The sequence below is a fragment of the Artemia franciscana genome, chromosome 20 (genome assembly GCF_032884065.1).
Source record: "Artemia franciscana chromosome 20, ASM3288406v1, whole genome shotgun sequence".
In the NCBI taxonomy this organism is placed as follows: domain Eukaryota; kingdom Metazoa; phylum Arthropoda; class Branchiopoda; order Anostraca; family Artemiidae; genus Artemia; species Artemia franciscana.
Genome location: NC_088882.1, coordinates 23120716 through 23139347, shown reverse-complemented (window position 1 = coordinate 23139347; position 18632 = coordinate 23120716). Strand labels below are relative to the sequence as shown.

General features: G+C 34.5%; 2 long non-coding RNA genes across 2 annotated transcripts in view; one reads left to right on the top strand and one right to left on the bottom strand.

Annotated features, from left to right (window-relative positions):
• LOC136039924 (uncharacterized) overlaps nt 1-18632 on the bottom strand; it is a 200305-nt gene that overhangs the window by 162606 nt on the left and 19067 nt on the right. The gene's annotated exons all lie outside the window — the stretch shown is intronic.
• LOC136039925 (uncharacterized) overlaps nt 15219-18632 on the top strand; it is a 78913-nt gene continuing 75499 nt past the window's right edge. Inside the window, exon 1 of the long non-coding RNA XR_010620592.1 lies at nt 15219-17958. This is a non-coding gene — a long non-coding RNA (uncharacterized LOC136039925). The remainder of the gene's footprint in view (nt 17959-18632) is intronic.

Here is an 18632-nt window from a genome sequence, read left to right as displayed (position 1 = left end):
CTGGCCACCGAAAAAATAGTATATTCTAGCAATATTCCAAAGTTTGGCCATGGGCTGGGTCATGGAGTGGCAGGAGTAAGTTCCCATAAGTTTGGGAATAAAATATCGTTAATAATTTTTTTATGGTAGGGGGAAAGTCGGCTGGGACATGTAGGGCCAGGGTTCTTCCATGTAGCTGTACTAGCTAATGTACGATTAATCCATGTATGTAACTCCCATATGTTTTGGTATGAAATATCAATAATAAACTCATCTTCCATAAATTCTAGATAATATTTTGTTAATGTTTGGAGGGGGGGGGGTCGTTAAGCCAAGTAGAGTCAGGTTTCAGTTCCCATAAGCTATGAAATAAAATATTACAAGTAGTTTTTTTAGGAGGGCTAGGACCGTAAAGGGCCAGGAGTCAGCTCTCACTAACTTTGGAATAAAATATTGTTAAAAATATTGGTGGAAGACGAGGAAGGGGGGCAATCTAGGGCCATGAGTGGGCTCCCATATGTTTTGAAATACATTTTCAGTAATAATTTTCTTAAGGGGGGTTTGACGATAGAGGGCCAAAGATCACTTCCAATAAATTTTTAAGGGGAAATATCACTATTTTTGGGAGGGATTTTATGCCGTCGAGGGCCAGCAGTGAACTCTCATAAGCTAAAGTACTGTTAATAGTTTTATTAAGGAGGGGTTAGGAGTATAGAGGATCAGGGGTCAGCTTCTTTATGCTTCAAAGTAAATCATTGATAATACTTTAAATGGAAGGGAGGGGTCAAGTCATGGACCACCAAGAGTCAGCTCCAATAAGTTTTGGAATAAAATATCGTTAATAATTCTTTTGGGGTTGGTGGAGCGAAAAAGTTCAACGGTTGTTTCCCATTAGTTTTGGAATAAGACTTCCAAAGAGGTCCAAAGTTCAGGTCAAGCAAGTTTTTGGATAAAGTATTACTAATTTTTTTATTTTTTGTTTTTTAGGGGAAGGGGCCAAGAAGGGCCTAGGGCCACGTCCCATAAATTTTGGGAAGAATTATCGTTGAAACTTGTTTTTTGGACGGAGGGGGGACAAAGAGGTCCAGGGGTCAGCTCTCACCATTTTTGGAATACAATATTAGTTTTATTGCCCTCTCTAAGTGCCCAATTATGTTGTATGGCAGCTAAACCGCCTCCCAAACCCTTTTTTATTCCAAAGTCGTCTGATAAAAATTTTAAGATATTAGATGTTGTTTTGTTGAGCATAGTCTAAGGATGTAATACCTATTGGTTTGAGGATAACTTGACCCCACAAAGCCCCTGCGGTAAAGGGTGAAAGCTCTGAATTTAAGACATCATTTATAAATACTATAGATATGTATGTTGTTCGGGGGGATTTGTCAGTCAGTTGGGGTTAGGGGTCACCTAGAAGAGCCTTTCTTTGGAGAAATGTCTTACTGGAGAAAGGAATTTCTCTAGGAGGGGATGCTTGATTCGTGTTAAAATCTTTTTCACTAAGACACAATTAGAAAGTAAATAATTTATTTATGCCCACTCATACCACATGAAAAAGTATATATTAAAATAAAAAATAAAATAATATGACTTCAAATACAGCCAAACTTTAAAAATCACCCTCGTACAAAATATGCACAGGTAAGAAACTTGCCAGTTTACAAAAAGATTTAGACCATCCCGATTCTTCCACCTCAGATATCTTATCAAGAGGATCATGAGGTATCAAGTCAACAGGAGCATATTATAACGGTTTAGCAATGAGGTTTATCTTTCGTGGAGCTTCATGCGTAGTAAAAAATTTTAGGTACTTACAATAAGCTGAGCGAAGCTTCAATTTTTCAGAGTGACAGCTGAATACAGTCTAGAGAGTACTTTTCTGTTAAAAGTTTACTGAACAGAAGCTAATTTGGCATAGCTGAGTCTAATTGCGTTAGATATATTTTCCACAAAAAGAGTTCTAGTGCTTGTTAAGTTACATTCGTAAGTCATACCAAGGTATTTCGGATATTTTTCTGTAAATACTTTTGCTCCATAGACAACAACATAAGAGGGGATGGGGCAAATTCGGGTCTAATTTCTTATGCATGGCCAATTATTAAAATTAAAAACTCTGTTTTCTTAGCGTTCACACTTGAGCCTAAACAATCATATCCACGAGTTAGGTGGTCTAGATTGCACTGGAGAGTAGAATGGTCGCTACTTATCATTAAAAACAAAAAAACAAGTTTTTTCAACTGAAAGTAAGGAGTGACATCAAAACTTAAAACGCACAGAAATTACTTCGTATATGAAAGAGGCTGCTTCTTCATCAACGCCCCGCTCTTTACGCTAAAGTTTTTTACTGTTTTAGAAAGAAGAATTGAGAGAAAGAGTCAAACTTTAGCGTAAAGAGCGGGGCGTTGATGAGGAAGCAGCCTCTTTCATATACGAAGTAATTTCTGTGCGTTTTAAGTTTTGATGTCACTCCTTACTTTCAGTTGAAAAAACTTGTTTTTTTTGTATTTAATTTCTGAACGTTTTTGAATCAATGCATGTTTTGATTTTGGCTCTCCGCAGAGGAATAATCAAAACGAAATTTGAATATTTTTCTTGGGGGGGGGGGGCTAAATGGCTTTCTCATAATTTTGATCGAATGATTTTGAGAAAAAAAGAGCGGGGGTGAAGCCTAGTTGCCCTCCGATTTTTTGGTTAATTAAAAAGGCAACTAGAACTTTATATTTTTTACGAATCTTTTTATTGGTAAAAGATTTACGTAGCTTATAAATTAGCTTACGTAAAGAACTTTTGTATTCTCATGTTTTTATTACATATATGAGGGGATTCACCCCATCGTCAGTACCTCGCTCTTTACACTAAAGCTTAAATTTTATCCCAATTCATTAAGAATGACCCCTGAATCACAAAAGCCGTAGAATAAATAGTTGAAATTACTAAAAATACTTTAGCGTAAAGAGCTAGGTATCATAAGGAGGTGAGCCCCTTATATGGGTAATAATTTCTGTTTGTTTTAAGTTTTATTGCTGTTCCTTACTTCAAGCTGAAAAAGCTTTTTCACATTTATTTTTTATTTTTTTTTTTAAATAATGCTAGTAAATCCTGCTCTCCCTTCATGGAAGTTTTCTTTTCCCATGACAAATTCTCGATGGAAAGTTCCCCCAGCATATCCCGCTCTTCTCAACCCCTCCCCCCAACCAAAAAAATCCTCCTGAAAACGCCTGTATACTTCCCAATAACCATTACTATATGTAAGCACAGGTCAAAGTTTGTAACTTGTTGCCCCTCCCACTGGGACTGTGGGGGAGTAAGTTGTCCCCAAAGACATAGTTATAAGGTTTTTTGACTACGCTGAATAAAATGGCTATCTCAGAATTTTGATCCGTTGACTTTGGGAAAATAATTAGCGTGGGAGGGGGCCTAGGTGCCCTACAATTTTTTGGTCACTTGGAAAGGGCACTAGAACTTTTGATTTCCGTTAGAATGACTCCTCTCGCAACATTCTAGGACAACTGGGTCGATACGATCACCCCTGGGAAAAAAAAAAAAAAAAACAAAAAAACAAATAAACACGCATCCGTGATCTGCCTTCTGGCAAAAAATGCAAAATTCCACATTTTTGTAGATAGGAGCTCGAAACTTCTACAATAGGGTTCTCTGATACGCTGAATCTGATGGTGTGATTTTCGTTAAGATTCTATGACTTTTAGGGGGTGTTTCCCCCTATTTTCTGAAATAACGCAAATTTTCTCAGGCTCGTAACTTTTGATGGGTAAGACTAAACTTAATTAAACTTATATATTTAGAACCAGCATTAAAATGCGATTCTTTTGATATAGCTATTGATATCAAAATTCCATTTTTTAGAGTTTTGGTTACTATTGAGCCGGGTCGCTCCTTACTACAGTTCGTTACCACGAACTGTTTGATAAGTATATCGTCAGCGTGACACCATAGACTAAGATCGCACATATCAAACAGTTCGTGGTAACGAACTGTAGTAAGGAGCGACCCAGCTCAATAGTAAACAAAAGTCTAAAAAACGTAATTTTGATACTAATAAATACATCAAAAGAATTCTATATAAGTTTCATTAAATTTAGTTTTACCCATCAAAAGATACGAGCCTGAGAAAATTTGTCTTATTTTGGAAAATACGGAGAAACATCCCCTAAAAGTCATAGAATCTTAACGAAAATCACACCATCATATTAAACGTATCAGAGAACCCTACTGCAGAAATTTCATGCTCCTATCTATAAGAATATGGAACGTCGTATATTTTGCCAGAAGACTGATCACGGGTGCGTGTTTTTTCTTTCCCAGGGGTGATCGTATCGACCCAATGGTCCTAGGTTGTCGCAACAGGGCTCATTTTAATGGAAATGAAACGTTCTAGTGCCCTATTAAAGTGACCGAAAAAATTGGAGGGCACCTAAGCCCCCTCCCACGCTCAATGTTTTGCCAAAATCAACGGATCCAAATTTTAAGATAGCCATTTTCTTCAGCATAGTCGAAAAACATAAAAAGATATCTTTGGGGACGACTTACTCCCACCCAGGGGAGGGTCTGCAAGTTACAAACTTTGACCAGTGTTTACGTACAGTAATGGTTATTGGGAAGCGTACAGATGTTTTCGTTTTTTTAGGGGGGGGGGTTGAGGGGTGGGAGCTACGTTGAATGATCTTTACTTGGAAGAATTTGTCATGGGAGAAAAAAATGTCATGAAGGGGTTGCAGGATTTTTTAGCATTATTAAAAAAAACACTGAAAAATAATAATGAAAAAGTTTTTTCAACTGAAAGCAAGGAGCAGCATTAAAACTTAAAACGAACAGAAATTATTACGCATATGAGGGGCTCATCTCCTCCTAAATACCTCGCTCTTTCTGCAAAGGTACTTTTAGTAATTTGGACTATTTATTCTATGACCTTTGTGATTGGGTCATTCTTAAAGAACTAGACAAAATTTAAGCTTTAGTTTACAGAGCCCGGTATTGACGAGGGTACAAACCCCCTCATATATGTAATAAAAATATACAAATAAAGAAGTTAGTTATGTAAGTTAATTTATAATTTACAGATATTAATTACTAACAAAAACGTTCGTAAAAAAACATCTAAAAAGTTCTAGTTGCTTTTATAAGTTACAAAAAATTGGAGGGCAAATAGGCCTCCTCCCCCATTCCTTTTTCTTATCAAAGTCGTCGGAACAAAAACATGAGAAAGTCTTTTAGACAAAAAAATTATTCATGCATATTTCGTTTTAAGTATTCATGTGTGGTGAGCCAAAATCAAAACTTGCATTAATTTAAAAACGTTCAGAAATCAAATAAGAAAACCAAGTTATTTATACTGCGAGTAAGGAGCGACATTAAAACTGATAACGAAAGGAAATTATTCTGGATATGACAGGGGCTGTCCCCTCCTCAACTAATCGCTCTTTACCTAAAGTTTTTTATTGTTTTTAAAAGTAGAGTTGTGAGAAAGAGTCAAACTTTAGCGTAAAGAGCGGGACGTTGAGAAGGGGACAAACCCTTTCATATACAGAATAATTTCTGTTCGTTTTGAGTTTTAATGTCGCTCCTTACTTGCAGCATAAAAAACTTTTATTAGTATAAAAAATTTTTTTTTTATTCTAATAGAATCAAAACACACAGTGAGTGACCAGCTTGGTCAAAGTTTTAAAAGTTCTATTGAAGCCGCTGCCAGTTTTTAAAGTCTACTTTTAAACTTAAACCAAGTTTTGCCAAGTTAAACCAAGCCAGTTTTAAACTTAAAATCTACTTCTATTTCTATTTTATTCAACTATCATTTTTCCTGCGTCCATACAGCTTTCCCTCAATGACTTTAATAAAAAAAAAAGATTTTAAGCAATAAATATTACTATGTGCATATTAAGCTTAAAATCCGCTTTCATTTGTATTTTTGCTTCTTGTTTTTTAGTATAGTACAAGTTATATTCTGGTCCTGAGAAGTCTAAATCAGAGACAATTTTTTTATTCATTTTAATTGTTGCTCCTTACACTCAGTGCTGCGTGTTTTTGGCGTTTTTTTTTTTACTTTATAGTTTACAATAACTGGTTTTACTCTAAAGCCTGAAAACAACAATATCAAGATTACCACTTTATTTGGAAGTGCTAATCTCTTTTTCTCTCTTTTAGACCCTATTCTCTACTCTCTGCCTCTTTTCTCTTTACGTATTCTTCGTCTCTTTACTATCTCTATCGGTTTGTTACTTCTAAATGACCCATAAATGACGTATTCTTCGTCTCTTTGCTATCTCTATCGGTTTGTTACTTCTAAATGACCCATTCTTTGCCTCTTTCAATACTTTTTTGTCCTTAAAAAAAAAAATAATTGGATTTCTTAGTTATATATAGATTATTTAATTAGCTGTTCTACAGCTTAAAAGCCAGTTTTATGCAATCTATATTTTCAATATTAAAGTGATATTTTGAGTTTATAAATATTAATTGTATTATTTAGAAGCCAGTTTAAATAAATAATATGTTTTTTATAATAGTTTTCATTTTAAAGGTTCTAAAATATGATTTAAAGGAATGTAACTTCCTGTAAAAAGTATCAACCTTCCGTCTGCTGATCTATTATTCGGTTACTTTTTCAATCTCTTTTACTTCTTCAAAATAATATCGTAAAATCTACAAGGATTAAAAATAATGAGTAGAAATTACTCCTTCCAAAGCATGCTAAGAGTAAATTTTTGCTACAAAAATCATCTTCCATCCATCCCGATTGTCCCACTTTATAAGTCCTGTATCACACCCTTAGCTGAATAATAATATTCTCTATATGCTAAATTCCCTAAAACATTCTTAGTATAGCTCAAGAAGAGTAGAATGGGGCAAACAGGGTGAGCTGTGCCTCTACACATGACTCACTCTACCCTCTAAATGAAAGGTTTGTTGCAACTTCGACGACTTTCTTCTAAAACTACATGAATTCTCCTCCCTCAAACGTGCTCTCTCATATTTTCCCTTTTATCCAACCATCATGGTAGACCCTAAGGTAAGGAGATCGATCCAATAATCTAAAGGAGGAATGCCAAGAAGCAAATAGTTGAGGAAGAGCTGCATCCGGCGTTGCGCTTCTATCTGGAAGGATTTTCATGGGGATGTTTTTCAAGAATATTCTTCTTGTGACTACTTCAGAAGAATTTACAACAAACATTTAAAACATCAAGGTTATATAACTAGGGAATCGAATATTGACATATCAGATACCTCACTCTTTACACTAAAGCTTCGATTTTGTCCCAATTCTTTAAGATTGACCCCTGAATCACAAAGGTTGTAGAAAAAATAGTTGAAATTACTAAAAACACTTTAGCGTAAAGAGCTAGCTATTTAGGAAGAGACTGACACCCCATATGCGTAAAAATCTTTGTTCGTTTTAAGTTTTAATGCTGGTCCTTACTTTCAGTTGAAAAAACTTATTTATATTTATTTTTTCATTGTTTTTTTTTAATAAGGCTAGAAAATCCTGCGCCCCCTTCATGGAATTTGTCTTCTCCCATGACAAATTCATTCAAGGGAAGATCCTCCCATGTAGCTTCCTCCCCTCAACCTCCCCCCTCCCTGCCTCCAAACCAAAAAATCATCTTGAAAAGGTCTGTACACATCCAAATAATCATTACTGTATGTAAACGCTGGTCAAAGTTAGTAACTTGCAGCCCTTCCCCTGGGGAATGTCTTTTCACCTTCCAATACTACTTTTCAATTTTAGTAGAATTTTCCGAATACCATTCAGTTCTCGCTAAAATCTCTTCTTGGCAGTTACCTCTACAAAATTGTCTTTGCTTCCATATAATTTTAATTTTATTTCTGATTATTTCTCAAATTCTCTTAGGAATCTCCTTATCCTTTTTGAAGAAATTTATCCAAGTAATCCCCTCCCCCTCTTAAAAATTCCCCCCTTGAAAATCAGTCATATATTTCCGAATAACAAACACTATATGTAGGAAAGTGGTATATAGTAGGCCTTCTGTTTATCCGGCTTTCCAACCACACAACATTCTCTTCTCCCATAAGGAAATTCCTCCATGTAAAAATCCTCCTGTCTAACCTCCCTTTTGAAAATACCCCCCCCCCCCCAAAAAAAAAATGCGTCTATTAAAAAATTTTAGTTAGTTTGACGGCACTAGACCCTTAAGGTCTTAAGTTTGAGTTCTTCTCTCAATTCTACTTTATTAAACAGTAAAAAACTTTAGCGTAAAGAGCGGAGCGTTGAGAAGGGAACAGCCCCTTTCATAAAGGAGTAATTTCTTTTAGTTTTAAGTTTTAATGTCGGTCCTTACTTTCAGTTAGAAATGCTAGTTTTTTTTTTATTTAATTTCTGAACGTTTTTGAATTAATGCATGTTTGATTTTGGCTCTCCCCACATAAATTATTAAAATGAAATTTGCATATTAATTCTTTTTTTGACTAGATGGCTTTCTATTAGTTTTGATCAAACGATTTTTAAAAATAAGGGGTGGGGAAGGAGGCCTAGTTGCCCTCCAATTTTTTGTTTACTTAAAAAGGCAACTAGAACTTTTAATTATTAGCGAACGTTTTTATTAGTAAAAAATATACGTAACTCAAGAATTACCTTATGTAACAAACTTCTAGATTCTTACATTTTTGTTATGTATATGAGGGGGTTTGTCCCCTCGTTAATACCTGGCTCTTTAAACTAAATCTTAAGTTTTTTTCAATTCTTTATGAATGACCCTGAATCAGAGACGCCGTTGAATATTTAGTTGAAATTACTAAAACTATTTTAGCATAAAGAGCAAGGTTTCTAGGAGGAAAATAACCCCTCATATGTGTAATAATCTCTGTTTGTTTTAAGTTTTAATGCTACTCCTTACTTTCAATTGAAAAAACTTGTTCATGTTTATTTTTTCATTGTTTTTTATAGTAATGCTAGAAAATCCTGTGCCCTTTTCATTGAATTCCTCTTCCCCCATGAAATATTCCTCCAAGGAAAAATCTTCCCACATAGCACCCTCCCCTCAACCCCTCACCACAAAACCGATTAAATCCCCCTGAAAACGTCTGTACGCTTCCCAATAACCATTACTATATGTAAATTACTGTACTGTATGTAAACAATGGTCAAAGTTTGTAACTTGCAGCCCCTCCTCCGGGGACTCTGGGGGAGTAAGTTATCCTCAAATACATAGTTATTATGGTTTTCGACAATTCGGAACAAAATGGCTATCTCAAATTTTGATCCGTTGAATTTGGGGAAAAAATGAGCGTTGTAGGGGGCCTACCTGCACTCCAATTTTTTGGTCACTTAAAAAGAGCACTAGAACTTTTTAATTCCATTAGAATGAGCCCTCTTGCGACATTCTAGGACCACTTGGTCGATACCATGACCCCTGGGAAAAAATTAATAAACACGCACCCGTGATCTGTCTTCTGGCAAAAAATACGAAATTCCACATTTTTGTAGATATGACCTTGAAATTTTTGCTATAGAGTTCTCTGATACGCTGATGGCGATGGTGTGATTTTAGTTAAGATTCTATATAGGGGGTGTTTCCCCCTATTTTCCAAAATAAGGTAAATTTTCCCAGGCTCGTAACTTTTGATGACAAAGACTAAAATGAAACTTATATATTTAAAATCAACATAAAAATCCAATTCTTTTGATGTATCTTTTAGCATCAAAATTCTGTTTTTTAGAGTTTCGTTTACTATTGAACCAGGTCGCTCCTTACTAAAGTTTGTTACCACGAATTGTTTAATTATCCAAGTAAAGATCCACCCCATATGAACTCCCCATTTGAAAATTAGTCATACATTTCGAAATAACAAAAACTATATTAAGACAAGTGATAAATAGTACTACTTACCTGGCTGTCCAACCAAGAAAATTCTCCACCAAAATATATTTTTATAAAGTAACTAAAGTAAGTGTCACAGCAATAAAACCTTAAAGTTCTAACTGACGATGCCTCCTCCCATAAGATTTTGGAGGTCAAATCTTGCTAACAGACATGGTTATTACATATTTTGACTTTGTTGTACAAAATGGCTATTTCAAAATTTTGATCAGATAATTTTGAGTAAAAAAGAGACGTAGGAGAGGGGGGGGAAATAGCTGTCCTACAAACTATCAAACAGTTCGTGGTAATGAGCTGTAGTAAGGAGTGACCAGGCTCAATATTAACCGAAACTCTAATCAACTAAATTTTGATACCAAAATTTACAACAAAAGAATTGTGTTTATATGCTTATTTTAAATATATAAGTTTCATCAAGATTAGTCTTACACATAAGAAGTTACCTTATAATGAAAATTTACCTTATAATTAGGAAAATTACCTTATTTTAGCAAATAGGGAGAAACAACCTCTAATTGTAACTGAATATTAACAATAATCACACCTTTAGATTTAGCAAATCAGAAAACCATACTGTAGAAGTTTCAAGCTCCTATCTGCAAAAATGTGGAATTTTGTATTTTTTGCCAGAAGACAGATCACGGATGCGAGTTTATTGGTTAATTTGTTTTTTGTTTTTGTTTTTTTTCCCAAGGGTGATCATATCGACCCAGTGGTCCAACAATGTCATGAGAGGGCTCATTCTAACAGAAATTAAAAGTTCTAGTGTCCTTTTTGAAATACCGAAAACATTGGAGGGCCCCTAGGCCCCTTCCCAAGCTTATTTTTTTCCCAAAGTCACCGGACCAAAAATCTGAGATGTCTTTCTAGACGACTTAATTCCCCACAGTCCCCGGGGTAGGGGCTGCAAGTTACAACCTTTGACCATGGTTTACATATAGTAAGGGTGACTGGGAATTGTAAAAACGTTTTCAGGGGGACTTTTTTTGTGTTGAGGGTTGTATGTTGGTCGGAGGAGGGGGTTGCCTGAGATTTATCATGAGGGAAGAGAATTTTTAGCATTATTAAAAAAAGAGAAAAAAAAATTCAGCTGGAAGTAAGAAACCGCATTAAAACCTAAAAAGAACAGAAATTATTATGTATATAATGGTGTTCGCCTCCTCCACAATGCCCTGCTCTTTAAGCTAAAGTTTCTTTTTGTTTTAAAAAGTAGAGTTATTAGAAAGATTCAAGCATTAGCGTAAAGAGCGAGGCGTTGAGGAGGGGACTACTTCTCTCATATGCGGAATACTTTTTGTTCGTCTTAAGCTTTAAAGTTGCTCCTTACATGCAATTAAAAAAAACTTGTTTTTTTTTTATTTGAATCAAGAATGAGCAGAAATAAAGTCAAATAATCTTTCAGGTTTAAAACTACCAAAAGTTATCATAATAAACAAATAATACCTAAAACAAACAGATATTGCAATAAATAATTGAGTTAAACTCAAAACTAGCAGAAACTCGAAACTAGCATAAACTAACAAGGTAAGGTTCTTCAGCCCTCATGCCTTCTTAACAATTGACATATTTAACACTCTCAAGACCAGTATTTAATTTGCACTTTAGTGACAATTAAAAAATTGTTTTTGCTTTCTCATGCTTTTGTTCCAGAATCTCCCTGAAAAAACATTCCACCAATGAAATGGAAAAAATTATATGGGAGATAATTTTTTGAGCCCCCTGTATCACTTTCTTGAAAATAGCACACCAAACTCAGCCATCTTTAAGCATGATGACCCAAAAAAAGCCTCCCATTGCCTAGGGATACATCTTTATAAAATACAATAGTGGTCTGATATAAGGTTGATCAGCTTTGATGCTTCAAAAAACTAATTCAAAAGCAAATGCTTCAAAAACAAATAACCCGATGAAAGGTCCTACGAGAATACCCTGGAACAAAAGCATGCGATTCTGGAACAAAAGCATGAGAAGGCAAAGACTGTTTTATTTGTCACTAAGGTGCATATTATATACTGGTTTTGAGAAGGAATTGGGGTAAGTACAAATTATATCCATTGTTAAAAAGGCATGAGGATTGAAGAACCTAACCTTGTTAGTTTCTGCTAGTTTTGAGTTTCTGCTCGTTTTGAGTTTAATTCGATTATTTATTGTAATATCTGTTTGTTTTAGGTATTATTTGTGTATTTTGATGACTTGTGATAGTTTTAGGCCAGAAAGATTATTTGACTTTATCTCTGCTCATTCATGATTCAAATAAAAAAAACAAGTTTTTTTAATTGCATGTAAGGAGCGACTTTAGAGCTTAAGACAAACAAAAATTATTCTGCATATGAAAGAGGTAGTCCCCTCCTCAACGCCTCGCTCTTTACGATAACGTTTGACTCTTTCTCGAAACTCTACTTTTTAAAACAATAAGAAACTTTAGCTTAAAGAGCAGGGTATTTTGGGGGAGACAAACACGATTATATAGGTAATAATTTCTGTTCTTTTTAGGTTTTAATGTGGTTTCTTACTTCCAGCTGAAATTTTTTTTTTATTTTCTCTTTTTCTGAATAATGATAGAAATTTTCTTCCCTCTTGATAAATTCCACCATGGAAGGATCCTGCTAGTTAACCCCCTCCTCCGACACACATACAACCCTCAACACAAAAAAATCCCCCCGAAAACGTCTGTACACTTCCCAATAACCCTTACTTTATGTAAACAATGGTCAAAGGTTGTAAATTGCATCCCCTCCCCCGGGAACTGTGGGGGATTAAGTCGTCTAGAAAGACAAAATTATTAGGTTTTTTGACTATGTTGAACAAAATGGCTATCTCAGAATCTTGATCCGGTGACTTTGGGAAAAAAATGAGCGTGGGAAGGGGCCTATGCTTCAATATTTTTGGTCTTTTTAAAGGGCACTAGAACTTTTAAAGAGGCACTAGAACTTTAGCACTAGGGCAGTAGAACTTTAAAGGGCACTAGGCACTAGGTCCTAGGCTCCAATGTTTTTGGGCTTTTAAAAAGGGCACTAGAACTTTTAATTTCCGTTAGAATGAGCCCTCTCACGACATTTTCGGACCACTGGGTCAATATGATCACCCCTGGGAAAAAAACAAAAACATTAAAACAAATTAACAAGTAAACACGCTTCCGTAATCTGTCTTCTGGCAAAAAATACAAAATTCCACATTTTTGCAGATAGGAGTTTGAAACTTCTACAGTAGGATTTTCTGATTCGCTGAATCTAAAGGTGGGATTTTCGTTAAGATTCAGTGACTTTTAGGGGATGTTTCTCCCTATTTGCTAAAATAAGGCAAATTTTCTTAGGCTCGTAACTTTTTATGGGTAAGATGAAACTTGATGAAACTTACGTATTTAAAATAAGCATAAAAGTACAATTCTTTTGATGTAAATATTGGTATCAAATTTCGTTTATTAGAGTTTTGGTTATTATTGAGCCTGGCCACTCCTTACTATATTTCAATACCACGAACTGTTTGATAGTTTGTAGGGCAACTAGCTTTTCCTCGTCTCCTACGTCTCTTTTTTACTCAGAAATATCCTTTTCAGAAATATCTTTTCAGAAACATATCTTTATAAAAATATTGTTCGGGGGAGGGCGGAGGGGATTTTTTTTCTGCAGGGAGCCTAGAAAGAAAAAGTTTTACATGGAAGAAATTTCTGATGGAGGAAGAGAATTTTCTTGGTAGGACAGCCGGGTAAGTAGTACTATTTATCACTTTTCTTAATATATAATTTTTTATTTTGAAATGTATGACTAATTTTCAAATGGGGAGTTCATATGGGGTGAATTTTTACTCGGATAATTTTATTCCAGAAGGTTGAAGAGATTCCTGAAATTATATCAGAAACTATAAGAAATAAAATAAAACTTAAATGAAATTAAAGAAAATTTAGAGGGAATGGTAAAGGGGAAATTTTCTGTGAAGATGACATGGTTTCGAGAAAACTTTAAGAGGAGAAGAGGAATTTGAGCTAGGGTGAGCTTTTTGTTTACCCTAAGAACATTCGAACAGAAAGAATTCTCAGGGAGAAGGGGGGAGAATTTTCACAAAGTAGGAAGAGTCAAAAGATCTAATAACCATGTATTTGAGGATTCCCTAACTCCCCACAGTCCACTCGGAGTAAGCATTGCCAGTTTGGACCTTAAAGATGTAGTGCCGTCAAACTTACTTTAACTACTTTATAAAAACATTATTTGGAAGGGGGAGGTTTCTTGCGGGAGACTGGACTCGAGAATTTTAAATGGAGGAATTATCTATTGGGGAAGGGAATTTTGTGTGGCTGGAAAACCAAATAAGTAGTTCTGTTTATCAATTTTCTCAATATATTATTGTTTTTGGAACTACATGACTGATTTTCAAGGGGGAATTTTTTATGGGGGGTGGATTGATATGGGAAATTTATTGTACTATGCAAATACGTAGCAAACTTCTTTATTTTATATTTTTTTTTACGTATATTAGGGGGTTTCCCCCTCGTCAGTTCCTTGCTCTGTACACAAAAGCTTGAATTTAGTCCCAATTCTTTAAGAATGACCCCTGAATCACAAAAGTCGTTTAATAAATAGTTGAAATTACTAAAAAACACTTTAGCATAAATAGCGAGGTATTGTAGAGGATTTGAACCCCCCTTATATACGTAATAATTTCTGTTGGTTTTAAGTTTTAATGCTGATCCATACTTCCAGTTAAAAAAAACAATTTTTTATTTATATTCTCATTTTTTGTTTAATAATGCTAGAAAATCCTGCACATCCGTCATGAAAATTCTCTTCCCTCATGATAAAATCCTCCAAGTGAAAATCCTCCCAAGTAACCTCTTCCCATCCCCCCCTCCCCACCAAAAAGTCCCCCTGAAAACGTCTCTGCACTTTCTAATAACCATTAAAATATGTAAACAATGGTGAAAGTTTGTAACTTGCAGCCCATCCCCTGGGGCCTGTGGGGGACTAAGTCGTCCCCAAAGACATAGTTTTTAGGTTTTTTCACTATGCTGAACAAAATGTCTATCTAAAAATTTTGATATGGTGACTTTGGGAAAAAGTGAGTGTGGGAGAGGGCCCTACAGTGAGTGTAGATGCCCTCCAATGTTTTTGGTCGCTTAAAAAGGGAACTAGAACTTTTAATTTCCATTAGAATGAACTGTCTTGCAAAATTCTAGGACCACTGGGTCGATACGAACACCCCTGGAGAAAAAAACGAAAAAATTAAATAACAAATAATTACGCATCCGTGATCTGGCTTCTGGCACAATATACAAAATTCCTCAGTTTTGTAGATAGGAGCGTGAAACTTCTACAATAGGGTTTTCTGACACTCGGAATCTGATGATGTAATTTTTGTTAAGATTATATGGCTCTTAGGAGGTATGTTCCCCAATTTTCTAAATTAAGGTGAATTTTCTCCGGTTGTAACTTTTGATGGGTAAGACTTAACTTGACAAAACTTATATATTTAATATCAGCATTAAAATTCGATTCTTTTGATGTAACAATTGGTATTAAAACTTGTTTTTTAGAGTCTCAGTTACTATTGAGCCGGTACACTCCTTACTACAGTTCGTAACCACGAACTGTTTGATTATATTATGAAAAATGAAGAGGATCTACTTATATTGTTAATTTAAGTAAAAAACAAATTTTAATTTCAAGTTATTCGAGTTGCTTTGTTAACACTATTTCTTGTAAACTATGTGACTCTTTAAATACAAATACAAATTTGCACCCTTTTTGAAAAATAACAACATTTGTACTTTTTTGAACAGAAAGTATATTTGAAATGTTTTTACTCTTATGACTTGAATAAATACAAAATTGCCAACACTTAAAGAAACAAATATTAGCATCTGTATTTTAAACTTAAAATCTGCTTCTATTTGTGTTTTATTCTACTTTCATTTTTGCTACTTTCATAATGCTTTCCCTCAATGACTTTTAAAAAAAAATTAAGATTTTAAGCAATAAATACTACTATGTGCATATTTAGCTTAAAATCCACATTCTTTTTTTTTGCTTCTTGTTTTTTCCGTATAGTACAAGTTATGTTCTGTTCATGAGAAAGCAATGGGGAAATGGGAAAAGCTTTTTCATTTATTTGTATTTTTTGTGCATATTTTTGTTCTTCCAGGGGGTGTTTGCATCAAACCAGTGGTCCTATAATACCATGTTTTTAAGGAATACTTAACCACCGACAGTTTACAGGGAGAAGGCATCGTCAGTTGGGACCGTAAGGGTCTAGTTCCATCAAACTTACTGAAATTGCTTAATAGACAATTTTTTTTGGGAGGGGAATTTTTCTCGAGGGAGGTTAGGCAGGAGGATTTTTGCAAGGAGGAATTTCCTCAGAGGAAAAGAGAATGTTGTGTGGCTGGAAAGCCGGATAAATAGTACTATTTACCACTTTTCTACATATAGTGTTTGCTACTTGGAAATATATGACTGTTTTTCTAGGAGGGAATTTCTAAGAAGAGGGGGGGGGGATGATGACTTGGAGAAATTTTTTCAAAAAGGTATAGAGATTCCTAAGAGCATTCGAGAAATCATCAGATATAAAACTAAAATTATATGGAAGCAAAGAGAATTTTTTAGAGGTAATTGCCAAAAAGAGATTCAAGCGAGGACAGAATGGTCTGTGGAAAATTCTACTAAAAGTGAAAAGCAACATTGAAACTTAAGACGAAAAGAAACTATTTTATATAGGAGGGAGGGGTGCTAAACTGCCACTTCCCGTTATTTAGCTGTAAATGCCAAAGTCTGAAATTTTGGTCCAAATCTATAAGAAAAAACAATCCTAAAACACATGAGTTATGTATTTTTAAGGAAAAGCTTATTTGAAGGACTTAAAAATATTAGCTTACAGATAGAGGGTGTGTGAAGGGGGAGTCTAAATCAGAGACAAATTTTTTATTCATTTTAATTGTCGCTCCTTACACTCAGTGCTGCGAGTTTTTTGGCTGATTTTTTTTTTTTTTTTTTTTAATTTATACATTACAAGAAGTGGTTATACTCTATAGCCTGAAAACAACAATATTAAGTTTACCACTTTATCTAAAAGTGCTAATCTCTTTTTCTCTCTTTTAGGACCTACTCTCTACCTCTCTGCCTCTTTTCTCTTTACGTAGTCTTCGTCTCTTTGCTATATCTATCTTTTTTGTTACTTCTAAATGACCCTGTCTTTGCATCTTTCAATACTTTCTCGTCCTTTGACAAAAAAAATATTTGGATTTCTTAGTGATACATAGATTTTTTAAATAGTTGTTCTACAGCTTAATAGCCAGTTTTATACAATCTATATTTTGAATAACAAAGTGATATCTTGAGTTTCTAACTATTATTTGTATCATTTAGAAACCGGTTTACATAAATAATATGTTTTCTATGATAGTTTTCATTCTAAAGGTTCTAAAACATGATTTAAAAGAATGTAACTTCCTGTAAAAAGTATCAACCTTCCATCTTTTGATCTATTATTCGGGCACTTGTTCAATCTTTTTTACTTTTTCAAAATAATATCGTAAGATCTACAAATATTAAAAAAAAATTAGTAGAAATTCCTCCTGCCAAAGCATACTAAGAGTGACTTTTTGCTACAAAAATCATCTTCCATCCATCCCGATTATCCCACTTTAGAATTCCTGTATCACACCCTTAGCTGAATAAAAATATTCTCTATATGATGAATTCCCTTAGACACTCTTAGTACAACTCCAGAAGATTAGAATAGGGCAAACAGGGTGAGCTGTGCCTCTACACATGACTCACTCTACCCTCTAAATGAAAGGTTTGTTGTAGCTTCGACAACTTTTTTCTAAAACCACGTGAATTTTCCTCCCTCAAACGTGCTTTCTCATATTTTCTCCCCCTTTATCCAACCATAATGGCAGACTCTAAGGTAAAAAGTCGATCCAATTATCTAAAGGAGGAATGCCAAGAAGCGAGTAGTTGAGGAAGAGCCGGATCTGGCGTTGCACTTCTATCTGGAACGATTCTCATGGGGATGTTTTTCCAGAATATTCTTCTTGTGACTACTTCAGAAGAATTTAGAACAAACATTTGAAACTTCAAGTTTACATAACCAGAGAATCGAATAGTGACATATCAGATACCTTTAAGCAACTGAAGCCGTGAATATAGGAATAAAATTTTTACTTTCTTCATAAAAGTGAAAATTATATTTTTGTCTTCAAAGGGAGTTTAAATTTGCATTTGCACTTAAAGAGTCACTAAATTTGTTAGAAATAGAGCTATGAAACAGATAAATAAAATTAATACTAATTTCAGTAATTAATTTTGTAATTTGTTAAGTAATTAATTAGACTCTGTTGATTTTGTTTTAGTATAATATATAAGAATAAATCTCTGAACGTCAAATATAATGTTTTGTAATTCATTGTACAGGGGGGGGGGGTAAACTTCTTCCTCAAGAAGTTCTTAAAAAGAACTTAAAAAGGGCACTAGAACTTTTAATTTCCTTTAGAATGAGTATTTTCACGACATTGTGGGACCACTGGGTCGAGATGATTACCCCTGGGAAAAAAAAGACAAATAAACGCGAATCCGTCATCTATCTTCTGGCAACAAATACAAAATTCCAGTGCTAATATAGACATAATCTCTTTTTCTCTCGTTTAAACCCTACTCTCTACCTCTCTGCCTCTTTTTTCTCTACCTATTCTTCGTCTATTTGTTATCTGTATCTTTTTTGTTACTTCTAAATGACCCTATCTTTGCGTCTTTCAATACATTTTTTGTCCTTTAAAAAAAAGCATATTTGGTCGTACGTGGATATAAAAGTCAT